Genomic DNA, 17055 nt, shown 5'->3' with positions numbered 1-17055 from the left:
GAGCTGGCAGCATCTGCTGCGGAGTTTGTCCCCTGACTTGCATTTCCATGAAGAACCAGTTATACAATGACCTGAGCCAGTGACATGAAGAGGCCGGGATATAATGAACACTACAGCCATGCTTTCCATGCGCTCTGTATCCATAGTAACATTACCCCGTCTGAGGAGGGGCATTGTGGAAAATGTACTCATCTCTTACGGGGCCTCTGACCTGGAGAAGTGAGTGGGCACTGAATGAGTGTCATCTCGCCATGTCGTAGAATCACAGAATGTTAGAGTTGGAAGGGACCTCCAATCCCCTGCTCAATGCAGGATCTACTAAATTATCTCAGACAGATGTCTGTCCAGCCTCTGAAGACTTCCATTGAAGGAGAACTCACCACCTCTCGTGCCAGCCTGTTCCACTCATTGATTACCCTCTCTGTCAAAAAACTTTTTACATTATCTAATCTGTATCTTCTCCCTGTCAGATTCCTTCCATTGCTTCTCATGTTTCCATGTGAAAATGAGAATAAGGACGATTCCTCTACACTGTTACAGCCCTTCAGATATTTGTAGACCGCTATTAAGTCTCCTCTTAGCCTTCTTTTTTGCAAGCTATACATTCCCAGATCCTTTAACTGTTCCTCGTAGGACATACTCACCATCCTGGTAGCTCTTCTCGGGTCTCACTTTGTCCCGCTATATTCTCAGCATACTCCTCAGGATTAGGAGACGTCCATACAGTATAATACATGCTGTCGCTCTGCACAACTCCTCCTTCCTGCTCCGTGCATGATAATACACAGCATTCTTCTGCTATCTTTGATTGACACTGTTATTTCTTGTATGTATCATAAATCAGTGTTTGCCTTTGTCCTATCATTTACTCCTCCGCTATGCCACACATGTGACAAGAAGTATGCCTGCATGAGGAGAACAACATGTACCAAACCTGACCCCTAACAGCCTGTAACCACACACACCGCAAACCAGTCCGAACCAGGCAGCTTGCCTAAAACAGTCTACATACCATGGAGGTGTGCAGAAGAACGAGGCTCGTAGTGACATGGCACCACCTCTGCATCGCTGCTACATTCTCTCAGAGCCTGTACAGAACAGATTCTATGTTACTTATATAGCGTCACACATCCACAGACATTCTCATCACTCTACCCACAACCTACACTTCCCATCACTATGTCTTTGGACTATGGAAGGAAACCGGAATACCCGGAGGAAACCCACGCAAACATGGGAGAACATACAAACCCCTTGCAGACGTTGTCCTTGGTAGGATTTAAACCCAAGACACAACTCTATGAAACCTAATACACTGAGTATTTGCAATTACAGATGACCAAATCGATCGGTTTACGATCAACTTAATAGCGACATTTCCTGAGTTTCCAAGCAAATTCAAACATTTTCAGATCATATTTGTGAGGCTACCAAAAAATAAAAATAAAAAAAGCACATGCCCATAACCAGTGACTCTGCACTAATGTGTATCTCCAGAAGTCATGTGAGGTCTCGTAAAGACTTGTGCAAATAAAACATGCAGGTTCAAGTACAGTTTAATGGTAACGGCCTCTTATATCTGAATCTGCATTTACAGGAAGGATTTCATTCTGAACTGCGGTCAGGGGTTTTAGATTTCACAGGCAGGAGATACACAGTGAAAGCTCTTCATAGGGCTCATGCATATTCAAATTCAAATTCAAATGAGCTTTATTGGCAGGACTAAGTACATGTTAGCATTGCCAAAGCATATGGTAAAAATACGGGGGTGGGGGAGGGGGGGCATATAGAGGTCCAGGGAATATCAAATTCCTTTTAGAGGATAGGGGATGTTTCCAGGGTGGGGTATAGGAGTCCATGACATATCAGGCTCTTTAGTCGGGGGATAGGGACGTGTCCAGTGTTGGGATACAGGAGTCCATGACATATCAGGCTCCTCTTAGTCTGTGGCAGGCACTGACATATTCCGCTGCTACGGCCACTGCACTTTCCTCTTCCCCCAGTATTATCGGCAGTTTCTCTTCCTCCTCCTTGGAGGTGAAATCTGGGAGGAGATCAGACAGCCTCTTGAAGTGAGTGTCCCTCACTGCGGAGTATTTGGGGCACCTCAGCAGGAAGTGGGCCTCATCCTCCACGGCCTCCTGGGGGCACTGCTGGCAGAGTCTGTTCTCTCGAGGCTTGTAGTTCTGTCGGTGCCGCCCGGATTCGATGAGTAGGCTGTGGGCGCTCAGTCTGTACTGGCTCAGGATCTGTCGATCTTTGGGGTTTTCTAGTTTCTCTAGATATGGGGCCAGTTTGTACTCCCTCTGTAGATTCCGGTATATTGTCAGTTTCTGGGATTTGTTTATGTCGTTCCTCCAGATGCTGAGATATTCCTCTTTGACTTTGTGTACCATTTTCTGGATTTCACCTTTTGTCAGGCCATGGAGGTTGATGGCTTGGTCAGACTGGCTTTGGGTACTTTTCCTTGGGAGGCTTCCTGAGGCTTCCTGGTGTAGGAAGGCTTTGTGATGGTAGGAGCTGGGACTGCTACTTTGTAGATGAGCCTTGAATGACAGCGCCTTCTTCTTTATTGCGATGTGTAGTGGGAATCTGCCCAGCTCTGCTCGGCAGGCGCTATTTGATGTGCTCCGATGGACTTGGAGAAGATGCTTGCAGAACTCTAGGTGGAATATTTCTGTCGGCCCAGCGTCCCACTTTGACCAGTTTGGGTATGAGACTGGGCCCCAGACCTCACTACCGTATATACAACACAGACAAGCTATGAGCCCACACTGCATGGCTTCTGTGCAAAGAAAGGACTTCTACAGGATTCTAACTGGTTTCCTTTTTATCCCTTTGCTAATCTATCTATCGTCTATCTTCTATCTATTTATCCCATATCTATCTATCTATCTATCTATCTATCTATCTTTCTATCGTCTATCTTCTATCTATCTATCTATCTATCTATCTATCTATCTATCTATCTATCTATCTATCTATCCCATATCTATCTATCCATCCCATATCTATCTATCTATCTATCTATCTATCCCATATCTATCTATCTATCTATCTATCTATCTATCTATCTATCTATCTATCTATCATCTATCTATCTATCTATCTATCCCATATCTATCTATTTATCTATCTATCTATTATCTATCTATCTATCTATCATCTATCTATTATCTATCTATCTATCTATCTATCTATCTATATGTCTATCTATCCCATATCTATCTATCTATCTATCTATCTATCTATCTATCTATCTATCTATCTATCTATCTATCTATCTATATGTCTATCTATCCCATATCTATCTATCTATCATCTATCTATCATCTATTATCTATCTATCTATCTATCTATCTATCTATCTATCTATCTATCTATCTATCTATCTATCTATCTATCCCCCCAAAAATGGAACAGCACAATCTCTACTGTCGGGTGCACAGGCCTTCACAGCAATCAATCCACTATGCCAAAAAATCAAATAAAGATAGAAAAAGAAGGCAGCACTCCATTATTTAGGTGAAAAAATGTTTAATTCAGACCTACATGGCAGGTGACGTTTCAGCTCCTGTTGAGCCTTTCTCAAGCCTTGACAGAGGCTCAACAGGAGCTGAAACGTCACCTGCCATGTGGGTCTGAATTAAACCACATTTGTTCACCTAAATAATGGAGTGCTGCCTTCTTTTTCTATCTTTATCTATAGATCTATCTATCTACCTATCTATCTACCTATCTATCTATCTATCTATCTATCTACCTATCTATCTACCTATCTATCTATCTATCTACCTATCTATCTATCTATCTATCATCTATCTATCTATCTATCTATCTATCTATCTATCTATCTATCATCACCAGGACTATATGGCTCCATCTATACATCAACACTTGCTCCAGAACATCTGCACTATGGTTAACGACCCGTCTGCACACTTGACTGTTTCACACGACAGCAGATTTTCGGCAAGATCTTGACCCTGTAGAATGTCTTTTATGAGAAAACCTCTAGAGACACTTCAGCAGTTAGCCCGTAATGTGTTAATAATATGGTCTAATGTCAAGCCAATTAAACTTTCTGCATGATTAATTTCTGCACTGTATAGCCACTGCGTCGCCTCTCTTCCTCCATTGTCTGTTATCTATTATAAAAAAAAATCAATCCGTCTCTTAGATGAGGGATAGATTAACATGATAAACAGACCATTGGACGCTTATTACATTGCATCTGCCTCTTCATGGTTCTCTTATTTTTATACAATGGATTGTATTACCCTTAATTTGATTAAATTTATCTATCCAGCCGCCCAGCAAGAATCTATCTATCTATCCATCTACCTATCTATCTATCTATCTATCTATCTATCTATCTATCTATCTAATATCTATCTATCTATCTAATATCTATCTATCTATCTATCTATCTATCTATCTATCTATCCCATATCTATCTATCTATCTATCCATCTACCTATCTATCTATCTATCTATCTAATATCTATCTATCTATCTAATATCTATCTATCTATCTATCTATCTATCTATCCCATATCTATCTATCTATCTATCTATCTATCTATCTATCTATCTATCTATCTATCTATCTATCTATCCATCTACCTATCTATCTATCTATCTATCTAATATCTATCTATCTATCTAATATCTATCTATCTATCTATCTATCTATCTATCTATCTATCTATCTATCCCATATCTATCTATCTATCTATCTATCTATCTATCTATCTATCTATCTATCTATCTATCTATCTAATATCTATCTATCTATCTGTGTATAGAATATCTATATATACAGCATATATACTTTTTCTATACCTAAAGCATATCAATAAATGTGGCATATAAAGTATACCCCAGAGCAACCATATATTCACTGTATTTAGATTTCTCTTTTGCTCATTCACTTTGCATTTTGTTAACTGATAAAAATAAACTATTAACATTTCTATTCTTTAAAGTATTCTTACTTTACAGCATTTTTTTCATACCTCCTTAAGACCTCTCTCTATCTCCCTTTCCTTCTCTCTCTCCTCTCTCTTCCCTTCTACCTCTCCCTTTCCTTCTCTCTCTCCATCTCCTTCTCTCTCTCTCTATATATATATATTTATGTATATGTATATATCTTATCTATCCTCTGCTCTGGTTGGAATTTTGGATTAAAAAAATGTTGTCTTAGTTTGAAAGAGGAACACGCTGTGAAAGGATGATGAAAGTTGGAACATGGGAACACAATAAAATACTTTCCCTCGTACAAGCCATCTCAAGTTGCTAAGAAACTATTAAAGTCCCATTTTCTCAAAGCTCATGCACGAATCCTTGGAGAGTTGTGTAGGATGCCATTTACAAAGCTTCTTGCTGTTGGATTCACAACTACAACAGAATTTCAATATATACCATAAAGCGACACAAGGCTACATTTCAATCAGTACCTTACAATAAAACAAAGAAACAAAACTCCAGGCGATTAGATTTGTATATATTTGTTCTGTCTGGTAAACACACATCAACCTACTAGACAGCAAAATCCCTTTGTGCATTGAGACAATAGCTACAATCTGAGCACAGAAAGACTGGACAGGACTCCTCAGTGACACATAAATTACATCCAAATCTTAATTAAGTAAAGATTTATTCGCCAACTTTCCATTGGAAGAGTTCAAAACAAAGAGGGGTATTTGGATAAGGAGCTGTATTAGACAAGGAGCTGCTAATCAATGATGTGTGAAGAACAGTAAGATTCACTATATATGCAGTTATCCCAACAGCAAATCTCACCGCCAAGGACATTAGTAAGCAGTGATGAGATGGACAGGAATGGAAGAGTTCAAGTTTTATGTCCATAATATTGTAAGCTGTGAGTAAAGAGGTTCTCCATGTTAGATTGGTTGCCAAGTGGAGACTAGTGGTACTGCGCTCTGTGACTCAATACTGGAAATTGCATGGATCATTAATTGTTTAAACATTACCACTAAGGACCTAGGAGGTGAACCCCCACTGATCAGTCACTCTCAGCTTCTTCTAAGAAGAGAACTCTTTTAATGATGGGGAAAATCAATAATTTTGATGATACATGTAAAAATTGTGTTTTCTTTTTTCTTAAACCCATTAGGACCACCAATATGTCTTTATACTCACCTGAGATATAAGAGAATAGCCTCCTCATCCAGGTGACAATCCGGCTGCTGTCGGCTGTACACTATAGCTGACAACTTGCTGTATCAGCCACGATCAGTGTTGGTGCCGTCCATATCTGTTTAACCCCTTAGATGCTGCTGTCAATAATGACTATATCATATAAATGGTTAACAGAGTGTTGGGGTTTCTTCTTTAAAGGGAACCGGTCACCAGTTTTGTGAAATAGCAGCTAAAAATATCACCTTATTCAGTGTCTGAGCTGCATTCCCTAAATCCTTATAGAACCCCCTGACTCCCCTTGTATACTCCTGAAAACCTATTTTAAGTAATCTTCTCAGTCCGGTCCACAGGGCGTGGTTTTGGGCCTCTGCATCCCTCCTCCCGGCTCCTCACCGTACTCCTGACATGGATAACAATCCACATCGCCATGTGACATATCGTGCCAAATCAGAAATATCGCGTTTTGCGCCTGCGCAGTATGCTTTGCCCAACTGCAGGCAAAGCCGAAAAACAGAAGTGCGCATGCACTGGCAAACATAGTTTTGAGCCAGAAGTACGTGTGCCAGCGTCTGACACTTCTGTTTTTCGGCTTTGCCCTCAGTTGGGCAAAGCATACTGTGCAGGCACGAAATGCAATATTTCTGAGTAGGCGCGACATGTCACATGGCGATGTGGAGGCGTCATTCACAAAGTAGAACGCGAGCAACAGCCGATGGGAGGGATGAAGAGTCCCGAAACCACGCCCATCGGACCGGACTGAGATGATTACCATACAGTGTGGGAGAAATTAAAAGGTTTTTCGGAACTATAAAGGGGGAGTCAGGGGGTTCTATAAGGATTTAGGGAATGTAGCGCAGACGCTGAATAAGGTGATATTTTTAGCTGCTATGTCACAGAACTGGTGACAGGTTCTCTTTATCCCCATCGGCACACTGAGATCATACTTGTGTGGTCCTGATGTTTGCCATGGCAATTCACAGCCAAATAATGGCCTTAGAGTCTGACTGCTATAGTAACCTGTTCAGTAGTTGGCGACATTTAGGTGGTAAAAATGCACTTTTTCATTTCTGTCATGTCATGGGTTAAAAATCTTGAAATCTCTTTTTTACACAAGAGGATGAATAAACCCTTTTGGAGCGTTAAAAGGGTCTTGTATGTGTCCTACTTAAAGGGGTTTTCCCATGAACAAAGTCAATTTTAATCAATAGATCTTGGAGTAATAAGTTCCACAAATGAATGTGATTAAATAGAATGTTCTGATCTTACCACAGCTCCGGGGCAAGGGGGAAGTAAAAGAGAGTATACAGCTTTTACAGCAGGAGATCACAGCACAGGAACATATTTTTTAATGTGGAAATTATTATTATTCCAAGATGTATTTATTAAAATAAACTGTATAATTAACTTTGTTGGTGGGAAAACCCCTTTAATACACTGTGCAATAATCACTTGTCTTTGGAACCTGACTTACGGGATTGTCACAATTGGAGAACACAGACAGCCCTTTCAAGAGGAGAAACATGGTGTACAGTCTTTGTCTGCCACCAATAACTGAACAGGGAATTAATTGTATTCTTATCTGTCTGATAGAAAAAAAGGCAACTATTCAAGGCAAAAATACGAAACCTCCAAAATCACAAAACCAAGGTCCTGTGTTCAACCAGCTATTGAAATATCTGGGTCAGTCTCATGTAGCTGTAGCTGAGCCGAGAGTAAATCATACCAGCTGTGGCACTGTATATATGGTGAGGAGCGGCAGAATGATGCACATTATGGTACACGGTGGATCTAAAACTTTGACTTTAATTATGGAAAACTATTGCTAAAGGCATTATAGCTGGCGTTCTGGTGTACTATAGCTTAGGCTACGTGGTTTATGCTATGGGTACTATGCATGTAGTCATTGTGGAGGATATTATTGGACATAGCGACTGTGGGTACCATGGCTGAAAGCACTACGAATGGTAGAATTATGGCTGGCACTGTAGAATATCAAAAGTATAGATGAGATGATATCAGGCTTTACTGTACTGCGGCTGTGGAGCTGGATTGAGGGCGCATTGACATGTATTATATACTGTAGATTTCACTGCTGCTGTTTATATGCTTTATTTATGTTTTTATTGTATATGCACTGCAGCTAATATTACCATATTTACACTTGATGTGCTGAGAAACTGATAATTTTGTAGTTGCGGCCTATTGATCAAGAAATGTGGGTACGACTAGGCAAATAGTGATAAAAATTTGTGGCCACCACTCCAAATCATATACTAGACCCGAATGTATTCAGCACATCTACTATATAATTGTCTAAGGGTCACTTCTGTCTTCTTGTCTGTCTGTCTGTCCTTCTGTCTGTCACGGATATTCATTGGTCGCGGCCTCTGTCTGTCATGGAATCCAAGTTGCTGATTGGTCTCGCCAGCTGCCTGTCATGGCTGCCGTGACCAATCAGCGACGACCACAGTCCAATTAGTCCCTCCCTACTCCCCTGCAGTCCGTCGCCCGCTCCATACTCCCCGCAGTCACCGCTCACACAGGGTTAATGCCAGCGGTAATGGACTGCATTATGCCGCAGGTAACTCACTCCGTTGCCGCCGCTATTAACCCTGTGTGACCAAGTTTTTACTATTGATGCTGCCTATGCAGCGTCAATAGTAAAAAGATCTAATGTTAAAAATAACTTTCCCGCTCCTCGCGACGCTCCGGTGCTAAGGATGGTATGCAACAAGGACCTTCCATGACGTCACGGTCATGTGGCCGCGATGTCATCACAGGTCCTGCGCGCCTGCGCGAGAAGGACCTTCCATAACGTCACGGTCATGTGCCGCAATGTCATCACAGGTCCTGCGCGCCTACGCAAGAAGGACCTCCCATGACGTCACGGTCATGTGACCGCGACGTCATCACACCCTGGGACCGGAAGCTGGCGACAGAACTACAAGGGGCCCTTGGATCGGAAGGTGAGTATATGTTTATTTATTAACCTGTGACATATGTGGCTGGGCAATATACTACGTAGCTGGACAATATACTACGTGACTGGGCAATATACTACGTAACTGGGCAATATACTACATGGCTGGGAAATATACTACGTGGCTGGGCAATATACTATGTGGCTCTGTGCTGTATACTACGTCACTGGGCAATATACTACGTAACTGGGCAATATACTACGTAACTGGGCAATATACTACGTGGCTGGGCAATATACTACGTGGCCTGTGCAATATACTACGTGACTGGGCAATATACTACGTAGCTGGGCAATATAGTACATGACTGGGCAATATACTACGTGGGCTGTGCAATATACTACGTGGCTCTGTGCTGTATACTACGTGGCTGGGCAATATATTACATGGCTAGGCAATATACTACAAGGAGATGCATATTCTAGAATACCCGATGCGTTAGAATTGGGCCAACATCTAGTATCTACATAATCATATATTGTTAATCTAATCTTTTCAATTCTTGTCTTTAAAAGGGTTTCTAAAGGCCCCATCACACTTAGCGACGCTAAAGCGATCCCGACAATGATACGACCTGTCAGGGATTGTTGCTGCGTCGCTATGTGGTCGCTGGTGAGATGTCAAACGGTGAGATCTTCCCAACGACGCAGCAGCAATACGGCGACCTGTAGCGACCTGTACAACGATGTCGTTGGTCGTTGTGACCCTGTCACATGGCAGCTATTATGACGATTCAGACCTCGATGAGGGACGTCCTGTGTGACGTTGTAGTCACACAGGCGTGCATTTGCGTTGCCTTTTCCGCGCCCATTCAGTTCTGATTAGTGGTCGCTACTGCGTTCTGATTGGTGGCGGCCTTGCCTTATGAGGCGACACAATAGCCCTTCGGTGGGAACGCATTTGAGACCCCAAACGATACCTACTGTGCACAAAAGGTATCAGAAGAACCGTTGAAGAATAGATAAATCGAAGAGGAGTCGCAGGCCAGAGAACTCTACAACGATCTGCAAACCACCACGCGGTCAGGAACAAAGGATGGAAGCGCTACTATGTCGCCTTCTGTTGAAGGCATGACCGCCAATCAGAACGCAGTAGCAACCACTAATCGGAGCGGAGGGGTGCGGAAAAGGCAACGCAAATGCACGCCTTATGTGTCGGTGTCTGAGTCGTCAACGAGGTCGTTGGTAAGGTGTCAAACACAGCGATGTGTGCTACCCAGCGGGACCTCAATGATCAAAAAAAGGTCCAGGCCATTCCGACGCGACCAGCGATCTCACAGCAGGGGCCTGGTCGCTGCTACGTGTCAAACATAGCGAGATCGCTACTGAGGTCGCTGTTGCGTCACAAAACTTGTGACTCAGCAGCGATCTCGCTAGCGACCTCGCTTAGTGTGAAGGTACCTTAAGCACCCAGCACTACTTAGAAACCCTTTCAAAGACAAGAATTGAAAAGATTAGATTAACAATATATGATTATGTAGATACTAGATGGTGGCCCGATTCTAACGCATCGGGTATTCTAGAATATGCAACCTGAACATCGGGTGTATACCACGTTGTCGTCTGCATGACAGCGTGAGAAACACCGGAGACTCTGATCTGCGGTAAAATTATTACAGGTGGTCAGAGAGATGCAGTTCCCATGCTGTCAGATGACAGCGTGAGCCAGCAGCTGTGACCTGCAGTAAAAAGTTTACCTCCGATCACAGATGCGTCAGCTATTGCGAATACTACTCCCATCAGCCTACACTTGCTGTCGCTAATAACAGCGAGAGCAGGCGCGGTTGATGGGAATATTCATTAGCCGGTGCCTGGGCTATGAATAAATACATTTAAAAATAAAGGACTTGGGGTCTGTTCTATTGTTGATAACAAAATAAACAGCAGTGCCTTAAGTGAGTTCATTGGGGTTCAGCTATGAACTCCGGTGAACTTTCTCACTATGGGAGCTCAGTGCTAGACACTGACAGAAGCGATAACACTACTGTCAATGTGTGCCAGCTGGAGCAGAGAGCAGTTGGTGACCACTTTCCAAATCATCCAAATCACCGAGAGACAGTATGGATTAGCTGCACTTCAGACAGGTGAAGAACATGGTTGTTTATTATTTTTATTTTTTTACAGGGGACATGGCCATCGGTGCATTAAGGCTAAGTTCACATTAGCGTACCTATGTGCAGCGTATCATGTGAATGTGCAAAAGCATGCCAAAACACATTTAAATGCATGCTTACGCTGCTGTTTTTATTCGCATCAGCTTGCGCATGACGCAAGAAAAAGCTGCGTGTGCATGCATTTGTATATGTTTTTGCCTGCGTTTACGTTGTTTATGCGCATGTGTTCGATATTTCCAGGAGGGCGTGCCTCAATGAGCGTGTCTCAATCAGTTCCTTGACATGCACAGTCCGAAGTACGCAAGCGCATCGAACGCATGCGTACACATGTCTTTGCGTACCCATGCGTTCCCATAGACAGTAATGCGTTGTTTTGACACACTCATCTGCCTGTGCATATTTGACGCGACAAAAAAAAGCAACATGTTGCGATTGGCGGGCATGGCAAAACAACACATGCGGACGCATCCGCATAAAAAGTGATGCCAATGCATGTCCCTGCATACACAATGTTAAATATAGGTATGCAAGACGCATGCAGATCTATGCGGATCTGTACACAGGCATACGCTGTGCACAGATACGCTAATGTGTGTGTATTTTCTGTTTTTAACAGAAATGTTTAATGTTGTAAAACATGGTGTGGATTTTTATTTCAAATAAAGGACTTTATTTTGGGTGTTTTTATTTACAAAATGACTGAGGTTAGCAATGGATAGGTGTCTCATAGACACTTCTCCCTTACTAACCTGTGAGCTTGATGTCACCTGACAATACAAAAGTGGCATCAACCTCACAAATATTAACCCCACTTGCCATCGCCACAGGGAGAGAAGGAAGAGCCAGGTAAAGTGTCAGAATTTGTGCATGTAATAGATGCACCTTTTCTGGGGTGGCAGCAGGCTGCTAATTTTAGGCTCAGGGGCCAGTATCCATGGCCCCTTACCAGCCTGAGAAAACCAGCCCCCAGATGTCTACTTTAGCTTGGCTGGTTGTCAAAAATGGGAAGGACCCGACACTGTTTTTTGTAATTATTTATTTAAATAATTACAAAACGATGTGGAGACCCCTGTATTCTTGATAACCAGCCATGATAAAGATGAGAGTTGCAGCCCGCAGCTGTTAGTTTTGCCATGATGGTTATCAAACCATGCTGGTTATCAAAAATAGAACAGATCTCATGTCATTTAAATTTTATTTATTTATTTATGGCGCATGCTGATGAATACTCACATCAGCGGCGCCTGCTCTTGTTGTTATTAGCAACAGCAAGCGTAAGCTGATGAGAGTAGTACTCACATCAGCCAATGCCTCTGTGACCGGCGGTAAACTTTTTACTGTCGGTCACAGCTGCTTGCTCACGCTGTCATCTAATAGCATGGGAACCGCAGCTCTCTGATCTTCGGTAACAATCTTACCGACGATCGGAGGCAGTGTTTGAAAATGACAACATGGCAAACAATGGATGTTCGGAACCCCCATTCATCAGAAGAACCCGCAGGACCCGAACATCCAGAGATTCGCACATCACTATTTCTAAGATTTGCTTTATAATTCTGCAGGCTTGCATTTGTAAAATGGGCTGTGTTGACAGGTTGCAGTGTTTTTCTGCACTACAGTGCATGAGACCTCTGCAGACAATCAGCAGTCCTGAAGAACATGGCACAAGGTCGCTGAGCCCACTGTTTGGCTGTAGCAGTCAGTCATTATGTCATTGCTGCAGCCTGACAATAAGGACCAAGGTCATGGGGATAATATATATCTATATACAATATATATACACACACAAACAAAAATATAGGTGCTGCGGTAGCTGTAGCAAAATGGAGTGGCGGGTGCAAACTTGATCATTTTTACGGGAAGACCCTACCCAGAGGGTTGGGGGGTTGAAAAAGTTACACATTTGAGTGCTGCGTTATCATCTAACTACACATACACATTGGTTTAGCTAAATGTTCATGTGTTTTCAATGGGGAAAGGGGTATTTGTTGATGTCAGAATCCTCATACAGCAGCATATCTTCTGTGGGGAGAAAAGTATGGAACATGCTAAAATCCTGCATGCCTCTTCATTCAGTCCCCTGACTTTTGCTGTCATCAGGAGTTGGGAGACCCTCACAAGCTTCCGATAGTTGCGGCTATATCAGTCGGTACCCTAACTTACAGGACATCTAAAATCAGCGGGGTATCCAAACTTACATACATGGCATTAGTACATGTAATGTTCATGGGCACCTTAACGGAAAAAGAAAGCAGTGTAAAAATAAGCTTGCTGAAAATGCCATCATATCTCATCCAGAGTCTTTTTAGGGATGGTGCCATGATGACGGAAGAATGAAATCCCTATAACTGGGATGTGCCTGGATCACAGTCAGACTCCACTATCGGGTTTCTGAGACTCTTACATATTCAGATGTGGTTCTCATATATACACACTGAATAGAGAAGCTGGACTTTGTCTATGCCCCACAATATAGTGAGCATTAATGTCTTCAGACCACATGTTATGGTTTATAAAAAAGGGATAAAACTAGGTGGAAACGTGCAAAAAAAATGTCAGTCCAGAGTCTGTTGATGTATACAATCGGGGATTGTCACTGTGGCATAGCAGAGTAATGTAGCAGAGCTCATTTTCTCCTTGTAGCAGACTGAGATACTGCAGCAGCGCTGAGTTGTTTGTACAGTGATTTTGAGTTTGTCGTGCAGAATAACCACGTTTGTCAGTATTAGTAGCGCTGGCCATGTTAATAAACCATAGCTGACTCTGGGGCAATCAATGTAGAAGAGTCGGGCGAAACAGAAAGTCAATCAGCACGTCCTAACAAGAACAGAAATAAAGAACAGGTGCAAATCTTCCGTTACCACAAAGCAACGTAGTAAAGCTGAACATTACACGAGTGTCTAAGATGTAGCACAGTTGGGCTCTGTTACATCATTTATATGCTGATGTTGCAGAAATTAATACTACGTGCTTGGACATAACCCTATGAGAAAATCGTCCTGACATATTCAGCCCTGCTACATCTGTATAAATATGTGAATATTGAAGTTCTGTCTGAATGGTAATAACAATACAATAAACATAAGCGACAAGCGTAAATGGCAAATGGTATCCATACACTGGCAATAAACCCACCCCCATAGCAAGAAATGTGCGGCTTTTTATCCTAATTTCACAAGTTCCCTACAATCTAATGAAAATGATTTCATATCTAGAATATATATGGAGATTTTCTGAATGATGATAAATCATAATGTAAAGCAGATAATCCACAGATTTGGATCAAGTATCCAGGGATTATATCCAGACGTGGGGTCCGCTCTGTCCCTTAGTGTACCCCTATGCCTTGGTACAGGTAAGGAAAGCAGCCCACCTACCTACCTTTCTTTATTCCTCTCTCCGCGTAGCTCGCGGCATGCTCACAGGCACTGGACAGGAGCGCGCCCAGGCTCCCAGCACACAGAACAAGGCTTTCTTATGCAGGCTGGTATTTCAAGTCCCCCATGTGATATCTTTGGCTGAGATTGTTCAATTCATTCCTTCTTGTGCCTAAAGGAAGTCGGACTTGGAAGATAGCCTTGCAGGTTGAGTGTATCAGCATACACAAGGAACTGGCAGCAGGCAGAAGAAAGAGCCGCGAGAATTGTGTACTTAAAGAACTTGTGCAGGCAGGAAAGTTCTTGAGGTTAAAACAAATAGCATTCTTGGAACAGTCAACGCAAAGAAAAATAGACAACCTGCTGCAGGTCGGCACCGCCTAGGAATACTTATTAATGAGGCGTACTCTCTGAGAGCTTTGGAGATTTGAAAGTATTCCCTAACCATTTCCAAGGCAACTTGGTCAATTGGAAGTCATCCACCATGGTTCTTCTCAATAATGGGCTCGGAATGTGAAGAATACGGCGTCCACTAACGATAGGTAGTAATGGTATAAACAGTAGGCTATACTAAGGATAACTTCTCATATACCCCATACCCATGTACCCCATACCCCTGTACCCCATGCCCATGTATCCCATGCCCATGTATCCCATGCCCATGTATCCCATGCCCATATACCCCATGCCCATATACCCCATGCCCATATACCCCATGCCCATGTACCCCATACCCATGTACCCCATGCCCATGTACCCCATACCCATATACCCCATACCCATATACTCCATACCCCTGTACCCCATGCCCATATACCCCATGCCCATGTACCCCATACCCATGTACCCCATGCCCATGTACCCCATACCCATATACCCCATACCCATATACTCCATACCCATGTACCCCATACCCATGTACTCCATGCCAAAGTATCCCATGCCAAACTTCTGCAACATAAAACCAGAAGTGAAATCTGCAGCACTAAATACTTTCTGTCAATTTCACTGCAAAAATTGTCCACATTTTATGCAAATTTCACTCAATGCATTGTAACACAGGTTCATTTACTTTTTTCGGAACATGGGAATGAGGTTTACTTAAATGCACCGCCCATTACTCAAACAACCCCTACTTAAATACTACATTTCCCTTTGTAAAATAAACATGCCCTGTTCTCACCTCCCATTCTGGCATCGGTACAGTGATGGTGGCGCCAGGTCTCATTGTAATGCTATGTGAACCTGCAGCCAATCAGAGGTCGCTAATAGGCTGCTGCAGCCACACCTCCCCCGGAGGTTCGAGGGTTGTCCAAGGGAAGTGAGAGCACAGCAGACCAACTGCAGCCACCGATTGTCTGCAGGGCTGATGTGGCAAAACAGTGTCACCTCAGCCTCAAAAGGAACTTGTGCCAACATTGCTGGAAAGGCAACAGTACGGGAGGAGAGTATAGTTTGAGGGTTTTTTTTAGCTTATTTTTTATTATTTAAGTTGGGGGTGTCTCTTGGCACATTCTTTTGGGGCATTAAGCAGTTTGAAAGCATTGTTGGGGGCACTTCTTGTAGCGCTTTTTTGGGGGGAGGGGCAATTTGTAGGCACTTTTTGAAATTTGTTAAGCAATGAGTAAAATGTGAGCATTTTTAGGCAGAAATGCTCATAAAACACATTTTTGCCTTCTCCTTCACACCTATAGTAAAGTATGAAGTGTCTTCCAAGTGAGAAATTCCCCTGAAAATGGTCAGCTCATTTCTTTTAATCCCTTGGCATCTGAAGTGGATGAAAGACACTTAAAAGCCTGAACATGTGTACAGCAAGTCGTTTCTACATAGAAACTAGCAGAAAGATTCCTTGGAGAGGTCTAGGAGTGTTTTTTCAGGCGAGTTCTGAAGCAGGCAAAACGCCATCTGTATCAGGACTGGATTACAGGAAATGCTTACACCCCACCCTGGGAACAGAAGCAGGGCTAGGAGAGCGATGGGGCTCACCGTGCTTACTCCTCCATGTATAATGCTTGGATTATACCCACACTGGGAGTGGGACCCATACTTATCTGTTCCCGTTTCGGAATATATTTTTTATCTTTTTGTCTCTATTCTATTTGGGATAACAATCTTGCTAACTTTTAAGGTCAAACATTCATAGAGACAGACTCTTTTTTTCTTTTAACTCTATAAAATCCAATCTGTCCACCTGCATGCCACTTCCAAGATGGCGCCACTGACCTGTCATACATGAGAGAGTGGGTGCAAGGATCTTATACAGATCACAGTGCTCTGCCCTCACACAACATGGCGCTAGTGGATGACTACAGTACTCAGCGCAGACCCAATATTTCACTTCTGGGGACGCCTTTGCGGGATTTTTATTTTTGCCCATTCATATGACAGACAGGGGCACTAGGGTCCTGATGGCGCCAGG

General features: G+C 42.8%; 1 protein-coding gene across 1 annotated transcript in view; it reads right to left on the bottom strand.

Annotated features, from left to right (window-relative positions):
- The window catches only part of MYO10 (myosin X), a 251495-nt gene that overhangs the window by 50460 nt on the left and 183980 nt on the right, over positions 1 to 17055 (bottom strand). The window lies entirely within an intron of this gene.

This window comes from Ranitomeya imitator, chromosome 6 (assembly GCF_032444005.1).
Source record: "Ranitomeya imitator isolate aRanImi1 chromosome 6, aRanImi1.pri, whole genome shotgun sequence".
In the NCBI taxonomy this organism is placed as follows: Eukaryota; Metazoa; Chordata; class Amphibia; order Anura; family Dendrobatidae; genus Ranitomeya; species Ranitomeya imitator.
Note: the sequence above shows the minus strand (reverse complement) of the source record. Positions and strands in the feature narration are given on the sequence as shown.